Raw genomic sequence first — 19,315 nt, forward strand, 5'->3', positions numbered from 1 at the left:
GTCTTGCTATTGCAAGATAATAGCATTGGGGTAATTTAATAAATATATTACCCAGTAATTAATTATCCTATCACTGAACTTATTTACTGCTCAGAATGGGGGAATATCTCTAAATTAATAATTCTCCAAAAGGCAAGTAGACTTTGATTGTAAGCTCTTTGGGGCAGGGACCATCTTTTTGTTCCGTGTTTGTAGAACACCTAGCACAATGTGGTCTTGGCCCATGACTGGGGCTGCTAGGTACTAGAGTAATACAAATAGTAATAAGGTAAGATAAAATATGATTTAACACCTAAGAGTTATAACTTTGGCAAATCTTGTGCTCTCTCTAGGTCGGAGTGACATAAGATTCAATACCTTTTGCAGGTCTCTCCTTAAAAAGTCTTTCCACTAGGAGTCATTGACTTCAATCTTTGCGGATCAGACATTAATGTAGATTTGAATATGTGAAGTGGACATTCATAGTTTATTTTTTGAAAGCTGCTCAGATGCATTCCCTTTTTTCAGCTTCCCAATCATCAAAGACAATTCAGTTCTTCAATAATCAGATTGCCATGTTTCATGGGTTTTTTTTCCATTTATGAAAATCAGTAATGCTGCAAAGATTTGTATACAATAGTAATTTAGGCATAATTATTGCCAATGACTACATCAGCCTTCACTGTATAACTGCATTATGAAAAGCCATTTGCTGTATTTAAGCAGAATAAAAGTTTCTCCTAAAGGTCTTTTATGACTATGAAGTAGCTGTTTACAGTGTAAGTGTGGAACTAGCCAAATGTACATAGAGGGAAAAGAACAGCAAAATCTCTATTCATAAGGTTAGTTAAAATTGTATCAATTTCCCTGCAGTGCTTCATCCTCATGGAAGAGTAAACACAATATTACAGCAGAAGAAAGTATAAGTGGCTGGTAACAGACTCTGGTTCTCTGCATTGCAATTCAGCAAAATTATGCTTCTCAAGAAGAAATAAATGTGTTATTCCTAAGAGTGATGGTTTATAAAAGAATGACAGCATCATTGACCAAAATGAACTGAAGCTATCACCTGATCCCATTAGTCAGGATCTGAGCAGGACATGCAACTCAGCTAATTCATTTAATTGATGAGAGATGTAACAAGCGCTCCAGTGAACATATGACTAGAAAAAGTACCTACGCATATTGTAATAACACTGTAAATAAGGTTCTTTTTTAAAATGAAATAACTCTTGCTTTAAATAACTTTGTTTTTGTATGCAAATAAATTGGCTTTTAGCACTAATTCACTAATTTTAGTACTAGTACAGCAGAGCTTTGCCTTTCTGATTAAGTACTAAGATTCAGAAGGAAGCATTTAAAGTTAAGACTTATACTGAAAATATATTGGGGAAGGGACTATAGCCCTCATCCTCCAGGTGACTTGGTGCAGGTGGATCTGGAAGGATCAAATACTTTAAGTACCATACACAAGTTAGCAATTTATTAAATCAGCTGATTAAAGCAATTTAGTATAATCAAACAACTAGTGTTTGGAAGAGAACAAGGGTTATTGAAGAGACAAGCGGGTGAGGGAATATCTTTTATTGGACTTGACATTTGGAAGAGAGGTGGCCTTTGTGTCAGTGTGTGCCTTTTGCTATGCTCATAAAAATCTGCAAAAAAAATTAAGCAAGTTATAAGCCTTTGAAAAATCAGTTTGCACAAGTTGAGTAGAGGTGTGTTAGATTTTAGTGGCTAGAGTAGCAAAGATTCTGCCTGCACTGGGCATGCTGTGGTTTCAACCTTGCTGATGATCCATGTGGGTGTCAATGTGAGGCACATGATGATTTTTTTTTATTGGGGTGGGGGGAAGCAGGACTACATTTAAAAAACAATGAAATTCTATGCAAGTAAGTGTGTGTGTCATAAATATATATATATATATATATATACACACACATACATGTGCACAGACACACAAATAAAAATGAAAAAAGACATCATTATGCAAACTGCAAAGTCAAGCACTCAAAAGTTTGGAAATGTCACAGTTAAGGTAGCTTCTGTAACCTTAATTTGTTGCCCCCCTCCCCTGATATATGGTTTGAAATATTGTCTTTAATTACATGACTACATACTATTTTTTCCACAAGACCCCAGCCTCACTCAGTGCAGAGTCTGGACCTGCTCTGGGGATGAATGAAGGTTGCCTAGTCAAGGTGAGACTGTTGTCTGTAGGACCCCTGCTTCATTTGTTTCAGAAGATGGAAGGCATGTACTGAGTGAGGTAAGTGACTGGAGGAAGATAGAGCAGCGGTTCTCAACCAGGAGTCTGTTGAGCAGGGCCAGTGTTAGCCTTGTTGGGGCCCAGGGCAGAAAGCGGAAGCTCCACCTCATGGGGCTGAAGCCCGGGGTCCTGAGCACTGCCACCCAGGATTGAAGTCAACGCCTGAGCAATGTAGCTTTATAGGGGCCCCTGAGGCATCTGACCCTAGGCAACACAGGCCCTGGCTTTAATATGGCAAAAAACAGTTTTTGTGGCACAGGTGGGCCATGGAGTTTTTATAGCATGTTGTGGATGTCTCAGTAAGAAGGGAGGGGGAGCTGTGGCCACGCCCCAAACAGACCGAGCTGGTCCTATAAAAGCCAGTGAAGCCAGGAGCAGAAGGACTCTCTTTCTCTCTAGCTTGTTGAGAGGAAGAGACCTGGCTGCTGGGAGCATACCAAGGTACCTGAGGTGGAGCAGGGTTGGGGGAAGGCCAGAGGAGCTGGGGAGCTACGGCCTGCAAACCCCCCAGGCTGCAGGCCTAGTGGAAAGCCAAATAGACACTGGGGTTGCAGAGGGCAGCAGGTCCAAACCACCCTTGCCTATGATGAGTGGCACTTACACTGCAGTCAGCCCCAGAGAACGGGGGCTAGGTGGTGACTGGCAGTGGTCATAGACTGAGTCAAGTTGGGGGTAGAGGGTTGGGACTTCCCCCGGGGAGAGGAGACCCAGATCTGTGCGGGGTACTGCAGGTGGCAGCATCCCAGCGTGAAAGGGGCACCGGGGTCCAGGAGGGACTCGGCCCAGCAGCAAGTGGTACTCCAGCCTGCAGAGGGCGCTCCAGAGGCTGGAATGCTAATTCCCTGAATGACCAGCAGGAGGAGCCACAGGGGTGAGTCCCAAACTGCTACAGACTCCCATTGGTATTAAGGATAAATTCAGTGATGTGGCAAACAGCCTCCAGCAATGTTTTGTTTCATGTTATGGAAACACTAATAATTATAGAGGCCTTCAGCATAAAGCAAATGTATCTAGTAGAACAAGAAAAAAGGTTGTACTAATTATTTCTTTCCATCATTTTATCTGATTATTTCCTGAGGTTTAACCAACTATACCACAACTTCTGGAAGAATGAAATATTGTTTTCAAGTTATCCTGGCAATGGGGAGTTGCTTCCAGCTGTTATAGCAACTAAAATTCTGAAAATATTTGGAAGTCAAGGGTCATTTTCAAAGTGCTGTGCTTGTGATCTCTTTAGTTTTTCTGTTAATCAATAAATGTTCTCTCGCTTCTTCCTGCATTGAGCTTTTGGGATAAGGTTATATTTTTAGATACTACTGTAGATCTTGGTTTAAGGTTTATGCTCTTCCATTGGTTCTGTAGCAGGCCTCATAGAACTCCATGTAACACATAATGTTCAGTGGTTTGTGACAGTGATATTTATATTGAACCTGAGCTGAATGGTCTTGAGGAAGAAAAATGGACAGTGTACTAAGTAGTGCTGAAACAGCCTGTTCAGAAGAAATAAGAACTCTGATGGGTGAACCTCTCCAACTTTTATAAAGAATTCCTTGAATCCTTCTCCGTTGTTACTGAGCTAGCTGTTCTCTGTACCCCCACAAGAGAAAGGACAAATGTCTGCAACTGCAGGACAGCTGGGCAGTGAGGTCAAAAGGACCTGGGGAGAAGGTTCTGGAAGGTTGCTTGGCAGCTGGAAGCAGAAGCTAAGAATCAGTTGGGAGCAAACAGATCAGCTTGACAAGCAAAGGAAGCTGCAACCAGAAGCTTGAAGGCTTGGGTATAACCCAACACCCACTACATCTTGTCGAGTCCTGCTGCTATCACTGCCCAGCGGGAAGGGTCCAGTCTGTTCTGACACATGGAAGATCCAGTAGTCACCTTCATAAAAGCCCTCGTTTATTTACTAGAATTGTTTGAATGCTGCGAGCATTTCTGAAAACCAAATCAGAGCTAAAGAGCTTTTCTTGCTTATCATGTAGTTGCTGGGAGACCGAGTCAGTTAGTGTACATTGACTTCCCCCCTGCTTCCAGAAGATAGCAAAGCTAAAGTAGGGTGGTGCTGGGAGAGAGGTAATGGGTAGGTGTGAGATCACAGACAGCTGCAGCGGCACAGGAGCTAGCAAACAGAGCTCTAAACAGGGGAGTTTGAGTAGGAGTTTGAAAGGGGAGTTTGGATTGTGGTGCTTGTTTGGGGTTTGCTTTTGCTGGGGGGGGGTGGTCTTTTTGGTGTGCCTTGTGTTTCCCAGATTAAGAGGATTTAGGTGGGAAGGCTATGACAGATACAGAGGCAGCAGTGGGAATGACTCATGTAGTGGAAGACACAATGAAAATGACTGAATGTGGAAGCTGCGGTATGTACATGATCCTGGAGAGGGGAACCGGTAAGAGTTTTTTCTGCATGAAATGTCATCTGATAGAGCTGTTGGAGGAAAAGATCCGAGGTTTGGAGATGCAGGTGGAAAGTCTGGTTGAGTTTAGGAAGGGGTTTGAGCAGGGGTTTGATGGAGCAAAGATATGCGGTATCTGAAGGGAAAAGCTCAGACTCACGGATGGAAGCAGGGCTGGGGAATTTTGAGGAGAGACTGGGTGAGGAAAGTGGTCAGTGGAAACATGTGACTCAAAGAACCAGGCAGAGGAAAAGACGGGCTAGTGAAGGAGAAATAGAGCTTAGGAACAGGTTTGCAGAGTTGGAAAATGAAGAAGGGGCTCAGCAGGTACTTGTTGAAGGTCAAAGGGTAAGGAAGAAGAGAAGAGAGGCTAGTCCTATAGGAAAAGCGGAAGAGTCAAGGGAGACTAGACCAAATATGAGCCCCAGGAGGATACAGGATGGGTTGAAGAGGATTATTAGGGAAAATAGGAATGGAAAGAACTTGCAGCCAGAGGGAACAGGGGAGAGACTGGAGAATAGCAGCGTCACCAGGAAAAGGCAGGTCTATGTGATCGGGGACTCTTTATTGAGAAGAATAGACAGGCCTGTAACTAGAGCTGATCCAGAGAATAGAAGGGTGTGCTGTCTTCCGGGTGCTAAGATACGGGATGTAGACCTTAGGTTGAAAAGGATCCTAAAGGGAGCGGGAAAGAATCCCCTAATTATCCTTCATGTGGGAACAAATGATACGGCTAGATTCTCGCTAGAAAGTATTAAGGGAGACTATGCTAGGCTGGGGAAGACGCTTAAGGAAATTGAGGCTCAGGTGATCTTTAGCGGGATCCTTCCTGTTGCTAGAGAAGGGCAACAAAGGTGTGACAAGATTATGACTGTTAACAGATGGCTTAGGCAGTGGTGCTATAAGGAGGGCTTTGGGATGTATGGCCACTGGGAGGCATTCACGGACAGAGGACAGTTCTCTCGGGATGGACTTCATCTGAGTAGGGAAGGAAATAGACTTCTAGGATGGAGGCTGGCACAACTGATTAAGAGAGCTTTAAACTAGGAATTAGGGAGAAATGGATGGGAGATGTCCAGGAAATCTCCACGCCAGATTTTAGCATTGAGAGGGAAGAAGACGAAGTAAGAAAGGATACAGCTGTGGGTAGGAGAATGTATATAAGGAGCGAGGGCGGTGTGGATACTAGTCTAATAGATTATACTGGCTGTAGAATGACTGTGCCTAATAGGGTACAAAATGTGAGCGAGGCCAAACAGCAAAAATTAAGATGTTTATACACCAATGCGAGGAGCCTAGGTAACAAAATGGAGGAACTAGAGCTACTGGTGCAGGAAGTGAAACCAGATATTATAGGGATAACAGAAACATGGTGGAATAGTAGTCATGACTGGACTACAGGTATTGAAGGGTATGTGCTCTTTAGGAAAGACGGAAACAAAGGTAAAGGTGGTGGAGTAGCATTGTACATCAATGATGAGGTAGAATGTAAAGAAATAAGAAGCGATGCAATGGATAAGACACAGTCCGTGTGGGCAAAAATTACATTGGGGAAGAAAACTAGTAAAGCCTCTCCTACGATAGTGCTTGGGGTGTGCTATAGACCTCCGGGATCTAATTTGGATATGGATAGAGCCCTTTTTAATGTCTTTAATAAAGTAAATACTAATGGAAACTGCATGATCATGGGAGACTTTAACTTCCCAGATATAGACTGGAGGACCAGTGCTAGTAATAATAATAGGGCTCAGATTTTCCTAGATGCGATAGCTGATGGATTCCTTCATCAAGTAGTTGCTGAACCGACTAGAGGGGATGCCATTTTAGATTTAATTTCGGTGAGTAGCGAGGACCTCATAGAAGAAATGGTTGTAGGGGACAATCTTGCCTCAAGTGATCATGAGCTAATTCAGTTCAAACTAAATGGAAGGATTAACAAAAATAAATCTGGCACTAAGGTTTTTGATTTCAAAAGGGCTGACTTTCAAAAATTAAGGAAATTAGTTAGGGAAGTGGATTGGACTGAAGAATTTATGGATCTAAAGATAGAGGAGGCCTGGGATTACTTTAAATCAAAGCTGCAGAAGCTATCAGAAGCCTGTATCCCAAGAAAGGGGAAAAAATTCATAGGAAGGAGTTGTAGACCAAGCTGGATGAGCAAGCATTTTAGAGAGGTGATTAAGAAGAAGCAGAAAGCATACAGGGAGTGGAAGATGGGAGGGATCAGCAAGGAAAGCTACCTAATTGAGGTCAGAACATGTAGGGATAAAGTGAGATGGGCTAAAAGTCAAGTAGAGTTGGACCTTGCAAAGGGAATTAAAACCAATAGTAAAAGGTTCTATAGCCATATAAATAAGAAGAAAACTAAGAAAGAAGAAGTCGGGCCGCTTAACACTGACGATGGAGTGGAGGTTAAAGATAATCTAGGCATGGCCCAATATCTAAACAAATACTTTGCCTCAGTCTTTAATAAGGCTAAAGAGGATCTTAGGGATAATGGTAGCATGACAAATGGGAAGGAGGATATAGAGGTAGATATTACCATATCAGAGGTAGAAGCGAAACTGAAACAGCTTAATGGGACTAAATCGGGGGGCCCAGATAATCTTCATCCAAGAATATTAAAGGAATTGGCATATGAAATTGCAAGCCCCTTAGCAAGAATTTTTCATGAATCTGTAAACTCAGGAGTAGTACCGAATGATTGGAGAATTGCTAATATAGTTCCTATTTTTAAGAAGCGAAAAAAAAGTGATCCGGGTAACTACAGGCCAGTTTGAAATCTGTAGTATGCAAGGTCCTGGAAAAAATTTTGAAGGAGAAATTAGTTAAGGACATTGAAGTCAATGGTAAATGGGACAAAATACAACATGGTTTTACAAAAGGTAGATCGTGCCAAACCAACCTAATCTCCTTTTTTGAAAAAGTAACAGATTTTTTAGATAAAGGAAAAGCAATGGATCTAATTTACCTAGATTTCAGTAAAGCATTTGATACCGTGCCACATGGGGAATTATTAGTTAAATTGGAGAAGATGGGGATCAATATGAACTTCAAAAGGTGGATAAGGAATTGGTTAAAGGGGAGACTGCAATGGGTCCTACTGAAAGGCGAACTGTCAGGCTGGAGGGAGGTTACCAGTGGAGTTCCTCAGGGATCGGTTTTGGGACCAATCTTATTTAATCTTTTTATTACTGACCTTGGCACAAAAAGTGGGAGTGTGCTAATAAAGTTTGCAGATAATACAAAGCTGGGAGGTATTGCCAATTCAGAGAAGGATCGGGATATTATACAGGAGGATCTGGATGACCTTGTAAACTGGAGTAATAGTAATAGGATGAAATTTAATAGTGAGAAGTGTAAGGTTATGCATTTAGGGATTAATAACAAGAATTTTAGTTATAAATTGGGGACGCATCAATTAGAAGTAACGGAAGAGGAGAAGGACCTTGGAGTATTGGTTGATCATAGGATGACTATGAGCTGCCAATGTGATATGGCTGTGAAAAAAGCTAATGCGGTTTTGGGATGCATCGGGAGAGGTATTTCCAGTAGGGATAAGGAGGTTTTAGTACCGTTATACAAGGCACTGGTGAGACCTCACCTAGAATACTGTATGCAGTTCTGGTTTCCCATGTTTAAAAAGGATGAATTCAAGTTGGAGCAGGTACAGAGAAGGGCTACTAGGATGATCCGAGGAATGGAAAACTTGTCTTATGAAAGGAGACTTAAGGAGCTTGGCTTGTTTAGCCTAACTAAAAGAAGGCTGAGGGGAGATATGATTGGTCTCTATAAATATATCAGAGGGATAAATACAGGAGAGGGAGAGGAATTATTTCAGCTCAGCACCTATGTGGACACAAGAACAAATGGGTTTCAACTGGCCACCAGGAAGTTTAGACTTGAAATCAGACGAAGGTTTTTAACCATCAGAGGAGTGAAGTTTTGGAATAGCCTTCCAAGGGAAGCAGTGGGGGCAAAAGACCTATCTGGCTTTAAGATTCTACTTGATAAGTTTATGGAGGAGATGGTGTGATGGGATAATGGGATTTTGGTAAATAATTGATCTTTAAATATTCAGGGTAAATAGGCCAAATCCCCTGAGATGGGATATTAGATGGATGGGATCTAATATCCCAGGAAAGAATTTTCTGTAGTATCTGGCTGGTGAATCTTGCCCATATGCTCAGGGTTTAGCTGATTGTATATTTGGGGTCGGGAAGGAATTTTCCTCCAGGGCAGATTGGAGAGGCCCTGGAGGTTTTTCGCCTTCCTCTGTACCATGGGGCATGGTTGACTTGAGGGAGGCTTCTCTGCTCCTTGAATTCTTTAAACCATGATTTAAGGACTTCAATAGCTCAGACATGGATGAGGTTTTTCATAGGAGTGGGTGGGTGAGATTCTGTGTCCTGCACTGTGCAGGAGGTCAGACTAGATGATCAGAATGATCCCTTCTGACCTTAGTATCTATGAATCTATGAATCTGGTGGGATGGGTTGGGGAGAGTGCTATTCAAACTACATCAGGCCAGGTTAGGGACTGTTTCTTAAACCAGGACTGTTGTTCAAGAACAAAATATCCTGATAACAATGCATTCTAGCATCTATGGAAACTTCACATGCTCTTCCTGAATGCTCATTAAGTTTACAGTGAAATACATAGTCTAAATGTGACTGAAATTGTATTTAGGATGTTGCTGTAGTCTGCCCAAAGCCACTAGGACTTTAAGCAAAATAATATCTGGCAGAATTAAGACAAACCATGGCCAGTACCAACATCCCTTTCTTTCTTTCTTTCTTTCTTTCTTTCTTTCTTTCTTTCTTTCTTTCTTTCTTTCTTTCTTTCTTTCTTTCTTTCTTTCTTTCTTTCTTTCTTTCTTTCTTTTCCCCCCTTCTCCCTCACTGCACAGTATATCATGTGTAAAGTAAAATATTACTGTGTATCTCTGTTTCACTGTTTCCCCCCCCAAAATGTTCTACCCTCACTTTACAATGTTCCAAACCCTTTGTTTTATGGCAAATTGTTATCATTAGATTGGAAGCTCCTTGGGGCAAAGTCCATCTTTTTGTTCTGTGTTGGTACAATGCTTTATCACGGGGTCCTGGTCCAAGACTAGGGCTTTTAGGCACTACAGTATTACAAATAATAATTAATAGAATACTATCATTATTAGTGGTTTTATTATTGCAGTAGCATGTGGAAGTATCAGTCAGGAATTCATAGATTATAAACCCAGAAGGAACCATAATGATTATCTAGTCTTGTGTTCCATTGTGATAAGTACTGTAGTAACATGAAGTAAACAGACAATCTCACCCTCAAAGAGTTTACAATCATAACAAGATGCCCCAGATTGATGGAACATTAATTAACCAAAATTTTTGCCTTCATGCTAAATCAGAGTAGTATATGAGGTGTCCCTTTTCAGAGCACATTTGAGAAGGGTTTTATTGGCACTTATATGTGTTAATGTGAATATTTCTATTACTTTTCTGTGTTCCCAGATTCATCTTAGTGAAACATTTACCCCAAACTACACTATCATATCTCCCTCAGACATAGTCAAAGGTATACACTTGAGTGTATGTTCTGTCTCCAGTTGGTCACCTAAACATTGGGGCATGGATAGCCACTTTTGAAAACCTTGGCCATATAATTTAGTCTTGTTATAATTTAGCATCAAATGGTTGAAATAAACATATAAATTAAAGTGTGTTTCTTTAAAAATAGAGCTAAGTGTGCTGGAAGGGAGGAAACATTAGGATTTTAAGGATGTCTGATGTTAAACGGTATGAACACATTAAGCATTTGAGTGAATTATGTTCTGATAAGGTAGGCCTAGCTACCCTACTACTTGGAGAAATGGTAGTAATAGAAATTGGAAAGATATGACTATCCTCTGGAAACACTAGTCCGAGAGGTATTCATCCTATTTTAATTTTTAGTTTTTATAATATATTGTATAAGCAACAGTGTAACTTTTTAAGTGTAGTTTACTTATGTAACCTTTCTGACAGGTGAAGCCAGCAGCACCAAGGGCCAGGTTCAGTATCTAGGAGTTCCTTTTCAAAAAATACAACACAAAACCAGCTCAAGGAGTTGAGGGTGAATCCCTCCATCAGGGTATGCCAGGTACAGTTCTGCTGCCCTCGGTTCACACAACAAGGATAACAACGCTTTATTACTCCTGCCCCAATAACAAGGAGACTGGGTAACCAACACCAGCCACAAGTGATCATTTGGGCACGCAATCCCATCATGCTGAGCACCTAGGCAGGGTGGGTGTGTCCATGCAAACAAGATCAGCTCCTGAAGTCCTTTTCCACAACTAACCACTAGATGTCAGGGGAGAGCTCATTCAGATTCTGCTTATACTCACACTGATCACTGTTTTGACTGTACTGTCTGGGAACTTTGGAAAGGGCTGATTGTTCAACACAGCATTAAAGTTACTTTAAAAACTTTCTCACAAGTTTTTGTTTTTAAGAAAACTGGCGTTAGTAATAGGTAGTTACTACATATGACTTTTAAATGTCTGTTTCTACATTATATTCATGTACACTCTAAATCCTTATTCATATATAGTGTATTATTTAGCCAAAATATATGACACCTTGGATACGAATGGTGAATTCACTGGCATGATTTTAATTATCACATCAAGACCTCAGCCCACCCAATACTATTCCCTTTTACCATTTCCTTTTTAATTAGATTTGCTCAGATAATCTTCAGATTCTTCTTTCCTGTGTTCTTATTTCTCTCATCACCCCCATGTAGTTTAGTCATATTTTATTTTTAATTATATCACATATATGTATATTTTTTTATAATAGTGTTTGTTTTCCCCTCACTGATAAGTGTGAATAATGACGATATTCTTTCTGAACAAATGCAAAGATATAATGACTGATGAGATGGTGTCAGGAAAAAAAACGGCATCATTGTGAACAGTGTCTCTTCTTCCCGTCCTCCCACAAACTCAATAAACTGCATTTAATGAGAATTCAACACAAAAAGAAAGTCACATTAGAGTTAGAAACGTGGGGCTTGAACACAAGAACTTCCTAGTTTTTAGTATCTTAATCATCTAGCATTTTGGAATCAATTAATTGTTGTTGGGCTGACTTAATCAGCTGCACTGCTTCTAAAGCATCCTAAGGGTCAATCAAATCCTCTCAGGATATTAATAGCATAGCTGAAGCAATGTTTATTCTGCTATTGAATGAGATGCTTCTCTCACCTACAACCCCAAACCAAAAATAAGATGTGAACAGCTTTATTCATTGACCCAGAATCCAGCGGGGATAGTCATGTCATTGTCATGACTTATAATGAATCTTGAGCAATTGAAGAGCTTTATTATCCAGGTGGCATTTGAGACCTCATGAAACAATAAGTCTTTCTGTAGTGTTCACATTAGATTGATTAATTAAAAATCTACCCCGGAAATTTGAGGTGCAAATGTGAAAATTCCCATTTTAACCCTCACCCTCAAAAGCCTCTAGTAGAGTTCAATGCACCTACCACAGTTACAGGGCATCTGTTCTTCCTCAACAGGTTATGCTGAACTATGTACCTGTCAAGAGACAATTGGGGTAATAATGGTCCTACAGTATCATGTAATCGGTCGCGGTAATGAATGCAAAATCAGATGCTGCACCATAGTTCAAGTTAGAGATGTGAATAGCCATTAGCTATTGATGTTAAAACAGCAGTATGAATTGTAAAGCATAGTGCTTGGCATTGGAAGCCCTGCAAACTTGAATTGGACACCAGATGGGACCGATAATAAACGTAAAGTGTTTGATCTAAAACATGTCATCCTCCCCCATGCAGTCTTTCCTTTTCTGTCTCAAGAGAGACTGAAACACCCTAACCTCTTCAATAAATTCCCTGTGTGGGCCTTCCTACCTCAAAAATATGGAGCTCAACCTTCTCATCCGCCCTGATGAGGTCAGTAAAAGAGCACTGCTACCTTATCAATGTGCACAAGAAAGACTATTTAGGGAAAGCTGTATGTAAAACAACATGGCACCCACACTTCAAAAAGGCTTCATTTAAAAAAAAAATTGATGATCACATAATGCTCCTCAGTACTGAATGCTGAGCATTCTGGTCCCAGTCAAGCAAAGCACTTTGGCACATGGTTAACTTTAAGCACGAGTAGCCCCATTAAAGTCATAAAGGATAAACATCCTATTATTTTTGTCATACTCTCCTCATTGTTTCTCAAACCTCTGCTCATGTTTGTCTATTTATCTATTCTAGATACTGCTATGGACCTCATTACTGTTGTATAGGAGTACCTCACAATGTTCATCACATGTTTATCCTCACAATACCCCTGTGAGGTAGGGAAGTGCTGTTATCCCCATTTTACAGATGGGAACTAAGTCACAAGAGACTAAGAGCCAGATTTTAAAGGTATTTAGGTACCTAAAATGCAAATAGGTTTATAGTGGGATTTTTTGAGAGCAATTAAGCACATAACACTATTGTAATTAATGAGCTAGGTACTTAGATGCTTTTGAAAATCCCACTAGACTGCCTATCTTAATCATTAGACACCTCCACTATTTTAAAAACCTGTCTCTAAGCGACTTGTCCGAGGTCACACAAGAAGACTGTGGTGAGCAGGAAATTGAACCTGTGCCTCAAGTCCCAGACTGCCACCCTAATCACTAGATCACCCTTTGTTTCCTCATCCACTTATGCCTTGTCTTTTTTAGAGTATACGCTCTTTGGAATAAGGAATATTATTTACTATATGTTTATACCGTGCTTCGTATAATGGGGCTCGGATCTTGCAACTATCGTAAATGGTTAATAATGACTCAAAACAGAAACTAAGGCAATGGCTGCAAAAGTTCTGTGACATTCCTTTTTCTTTTACAATACTTTTTGTTGCTTCCATGTGCTAAGCTCTCTCATCTCCCTTCATGCTTGGTTATGGGACAGATCTCAGCCCACAAGCTTAGATTTATGTTAGCAAAGAAGTGATTTCCATAGGACCAATGAGTGGCTGCAGCTTTGTTCACACCCTTAATTGAAATTATACAATCCTTGTACTTTGTTAATAGAGTTAATTGGTTACCACGATCAGCAGCTGTAATAGAATTAATTCTCAGATCTATGCGAGTAGAAATACAGCAGCATATTTATTAATAAAGTGGAAAGCGGAAAGTCATTCTGCTTGACTAAGAGCAAAGCTAGGAAAGTTTCCTATACAATTAGTTCCTTGATGCCTGTCATTAAGTTTTTGCTAAGATGGATCTTTAGACAGATGTGTTTTGTCAAGCACACCGCAGAATCTTATTAGCTGTTTTGAAAAACCTCAGTATTTTTCAACAAAAATTTTTAAAAAATCACATCAGATTATTATTCTGAGTCCATTGAGTTTATTAGGGTTGCTATTAGAGCTAAACAGCTTTATATTTGATACATAATGAGTTTGCTTAAATTTATTTAAACCATTGTAACTTCCACATTGTAATGGATCTGAATCCAAACGTGATCATAAGGGCCCTGATTGCACCGTGTTCTCTGTGGGTTGACCCATACGAGCGAAGTCAGTGGGACTTTATGTGGACATAGAAGTTTCCTGTGTGCAGTTCAGAGCAGGGTCAGGGTGATGTTTCCACTTCCATGTCCAGTTTTTGATTCTGTACAGTAGTGAATTATAACACCTTTCTTTAATATTTGAGGTTTTGCTTTGCAACATTAAAACGACCAAAAACAATAACAAACTCAAACAAAAATCACACACATTTCCATATCAATCCTAGGGGGGAAAATATACATACGGAGAACATTATACTGAAAGCAACAGTAGCCATACTTTCTGGACAAAAGGGTTTCCACTGTAGTTACCATTCCAGAACCAGCATTTGCCAATAACTATGTAAAGTTGTATCTCAGATAACTCAGTTTTCCCTATCATGAAAAAAAAATAACCGTGGTACATTGAGGAGGGAGGGCCGGGGTATGTTGGCAAATGTTGACTTATTAAAAGTAATCACTATACAAAATACAAGTTACAGATGCTAGATTTAAACACAGAACTGTATTGATTAGTCATTTCTCTGAGAACATCTAAGCAGATGTTTCTCAAATCATCTTTCTTGTTGTACAGTATAATTATAATAGCCAGCTCAGGATGTATACCATTAACTTTTATAACATTGGGACTGTTATGCAATTATAGTCTGCATTTTAAAATATTCAATAAATATTACTTTACAGTGTGTGTGCTACTGTTGTGGTTAAAATGTTTTTATGAAATGACAGCAGCTTTCAACAAAAACAGTAGTGCTTTGTGTGCTACCAAAGTTACGGGAAATAAAATAGCAGGTTTGTTTACAGTATAGAATAAAATACAGGGCCTACAGCAGTCAATGACACAGTTCCCATTGCTTCAGTGGGACCAGGATTTCACCCATACTTTCTAGCATATGACCTATGCCCAGGAGACCCTGCTTTTAAGTGTAACAATTGTTTGCAAAAGATCCAATGTTGGGTATTTAATATTACAGATTCAGAAATGGTCATCCAAGTTGGCATATTTTTGTTTCAATTCTCTCCTTGACCAAAGCTTTGAAAAGACATGTGGGTTGAACATATATAGGCAGTATTAAATATGAGTATTCAGAATACACATATTTTGACACATACCTTTGTGTATACTAGCAAATCATCCAAACCACTTTTGGAGTTTGACATCTTTGAGAATACGAATGGGCTTCAGTATGTTCAAACTGAACCAGAGCCCTACTATTCTAAAATATTTTTTGAATACTGTCTGTGATTTTGCTATTCAACCAGCTCTATTTGCTGAGTATTAATGACTGTCCCTGCTGTCTTCTTCAGAAGACCATTTTTTCAGAACTCAGTTTTCTGCAGTCCTAATCCATTTTAAATTAATGGATTAATGTACATCTATGGCAAAAATTGCACAAATTGTGGTTCTTTCTTTCAATATGCTCAGATTGTCCAATAGAAGTCTATTGTTTAGTCTTCAGTAGAAAAACTAGTTTTTCTATACCATGGCAGCTCTATCTGGCTAACAATGAGGGAATCAGGTGTAGATGACACAGTGGTTGAAACACTTATGCACTGTTTACACTACAGCTTTCATGATAAGTAGCATTAGCACACCTTCAATAGTGTGAAAAATGCTTTAAATTTTGCACCCTATGAGAAAATCTAATGTACTGTGTAAGGTTATCTTTGATGTGTCAGTGGTGTTGTAACAGGAATGGAAGTAGCCCATTGTGGTGTTTTTCATTGAGTTCAAAGCAGTTCTAAAGACAGTTGACATCTTGATCTATCAGATATTTGTTTTCTGAAGTAAGCAAAATACTCAAGTCAGAGAACCTTGCACTCCAATAGCTGAAGGCTACTGTTTTGTCTCATTCCTTTATCTGTATAAAACTTGGAATTGGACAGGAGGACTGTGATGGGGCACCCACCCCACACAGGGTTGAAAGGGGTTAAGGTGGCCAGGCAGGCAAATTAACTCCAATGGGTGCACCTGGAAGAGGAGCATGCCACTAAGCTTAGCTGGACAGGAACAGGTGGGGCCAGTATAAAACCCAGGAGTGATTATTAGCAAAGGGACTGCAGGAAGGCAGGGAAATAGGCTGTTGTTACTATCTGAGTGGAGAGATTTGGGAGGCTGACAAGCCCAGAGAACAGGGAAGCCAGATGAGTAGGAAGAAGCCCAGGGAAACAGCAACAAGGGGTATGACCATGCAGAGACCTTGGCTGCTTGCTATAGGGTCCCTGGTTGGAACCCAGTGTTGAGGGAAGGCCTAGATTCCTCTAGCAACCACTGGGAAGTAGCAAGGGTATTAGAGATGCCAGCCAGCAGCCTGGAAGGACTTTGAATTGCCCTGAAGGGGAGGACCTTAGTCCTTAGCCAGAGGGTCAAACCATGAAGAGCAGATTGCAGATCCAAGAGTGAGTGAGGCTGCAGGATCAGACAGGATGGGGAAAATGCCACCAGAGGGAGAGCACAAACCTGGTAGAGCTAATTTCCAGGATGGCCAGCAGGAGGTGCCACTAGCGGTGAGTGTAGCCCATGACAGGGACATAAAACTGACATTTTACTTTCTGTAAATGCATATATGTATAGCCAGACATTTTATATACCAAAGTGTATGTTTTGTTCTCCTTTTTAATGAAAATTTGCAGTTCAAATTCATCCTTAGTGTAACTCCACTGAAATAAATGGAGTTGCACCAGGAATAAAGCTGTCCCTCTGTGTTAACACCCAGAGTTGTATTATTCTATTCTATTTATTTCTTATACTGTGCCTATTGCCTTGGTATCTGAACACATTATCCTACATTTAGCATGAAGAATCTTTGTTTTTGATGGATATGAGTGAGAAGGAAAGAACTTTGCCTGACTTTCAAATCAAATGTTGCACTCTCAGGGCTGGGAGTTAGAAATATGTTTACCAGCAAACTGAGAGCATTTGAGGTGGAAATAAGTGAGACACAATAAATATGGAACAGCACAACATCTTTTTATGCTACAGTGCACTTAAACAGGATTCTTGCACAGAGCACAATTAGACAAACTCCAGCAAAGCCATGTCTATATCTATGTCAGATGTGTCCTTCTCTGATTCTCCTCTCTCCTTCGTTTTCTGGCTTCTGTATTCTCATATTTTCTCTACTTTCTGGAAGTGGAATCTAGCTATTTTGGACACCATGTCATGTTGTGGTACAGACTAGAGCAAAGAGCTCACAGAAAGGCATGTGTGGTTACAGCAGATGTAAGTGGTTCATAAAGTATAATCCAGAAATGTGTCAGTGATACTCCTGTGTATAATGTGACCTACAACATTAACTCTTTGCATGCTTCTGGGGCACAGGGGAGAGGTTACAGGACGCTGAGTAAAGGCAGAGTGGTGCATACAGATTGTTTTGGTGTCTTTCATTTTCCCCCCAATATCTGTGCAGATTTCTGGAGTCCACAGATTCTTGGGGCTTGTTCCATGAATGAAAATAAATACCTTTCTGACAAAATGGCCTGTGGAAAATGTTAAGAAAGAACCTCACATACAATTCCTCCCCTGGTGCTTTCATGGGTTTTCAGGAAGAGCAATCTGGCCCAGAAGTAATAAAGAAATTCAGAAACTTCTATACTTATCCATGATCAGTTCAAGACCATAGTAATTTCACAGTTGTGGTCTATCTACTGCAGGCAGAATGCCTATGGTCTAAAACTATGTTGCTTGTGCTGTAATGCTTAGTATGCCTAAAACCCCATGGATGTGGAATGTGAATGTGGAATCCAGTGGAATGTGTCTTTTGGTCTACAAATATAGCAACCTTATCACCAAGAGATATGCAACAGTTCATTTGTATGGATTTCACTTGTATTGTTGTATTCACATCTAGAGATGGCAAGATGCTGATATTTTACTGATTTCTCCCTTCTCCCCACCATCTCTTTTGGAGAAATCAGTAGTGACTTGAAGTACTAGATTAAAAAAGGTATCAATAGGACACGATTTACTAATGGAGTCAATCAATTGGCAGCATGGAAGGAGCTGTTTCCCCTGCACCGGAATGATGGGTGATAAGGAAGGGTACAGGTACCTTTCTTCCCTGCCACATATACACACCTGCTCCCCAGCACACTTATACAAGAGACAGACATAATATGGTTTTCTTGTGCTGATTCAATCCCTATTATCTTAAACAGGGATTGGATCAGGCCCCATTCTACTAGTGGGAAACTATCTACAGAGAAGAGGAAAATTTGGTTGTGATGTGTGTGGCCTATGACCACAGTCCCCTGCACAACAGCTAGTGGCAGGGAGCAATGAAACCAGGCAGTCTCTGAAGACAGTGAGTTCCCCTGCCCTGAGTCAGCATGATGTTCAGTGTACTCTTATGAAGTCGGTGCACTTGCCTCCTTATCTTTTATGGAAAAGTCCTGTGAAATTCAATAAAAATAACTTTTTAAAAACATCCAATATAATGGAGAATTGCATCTGTACTATAGAATGCTATCTGATTTAAAAAAAAACACCTTAGAGGAAGGATTTCATTCACTGTTATACTGATTCTTAGCCATTTCTAGAGAGCCCAGTAAGATAACCAAATTCACTCCTTTGTAAACTCAGTTGGTTTCCTCTCTTAAATACTATAGGATTTTTTACATAGGGGAGTCATAAAAAAGCACTTGTTGATCATCGGATGAAGGCACTAGCGCTAGAAATGTTTAAAAATTCAGCACTCATAATCAGGGCCAGGAATGAAATCTTAGCCTCATTAAACTCATGGCAAAACTCCAACTGATTTAAGTGGGAACATGATTTCACCTTGGGGTTGCAGACAAACTTAGCATATGGTCTTTTTGGCAAATCTGGTTCTCACAATGGGAGCTGCTGAGGCTTGAGCACTTTCGAAGAGCTGGTCCCCATTTAGATATCTAAGTGGGAGCTGAGCTCTTATGTAAATCTGGCTCCCTGTTTTGGGTGCTCAGCCCTTGTAAATCTGATCCTGAACACTTAAGAAAAAATGACCTTCTCCACATACTATAGAGCCAGGTCTTTGGCAGGTATAATCAGCATCACTCCATTCACCAGTGTATTTAAAATATGCAGGGAGTAGAAGGAAATACCTGGTTTTAGTTTTCTTCTAACCAGTCTCCCACACTG

General features: G+C 40.3%; 1 long non-coding RNA gene across 1 annotated transcript; it reads left to right on the forward strand.

Moving 5' to 3' along the window:
- The first annotated feature begins 16,235 nt into the window (after positions 1–16,235).
- LOC122461238 lies at positions 16,236–18,615 on the forward strand. Its single transcript, XR_006283087.1, has 2 exons — positions 16,236–16,704; positions 18,355–18,615. It is a non-coding gene; the product is annotated as an uncharacterized LOC122461238 (long non-coding RNA).
- The last annotated feature ends 700 nt before the right edge of the window (positions 18,616–19,315 follow it).

Source organism: Dermochelys coriacea, chromosome 8, assembly GCF_009764565.3.
Source record: "Dermochelys coriacea isolate rDerCor1 chromosome 8, rDerCor1.pri.v4, whole genome shotgun sequence".
NCBI lineage: Eukaryota > Metazoa > Chordata > Testudines > Dermochelyidae > Dermochelys > Dermochelys coriacea.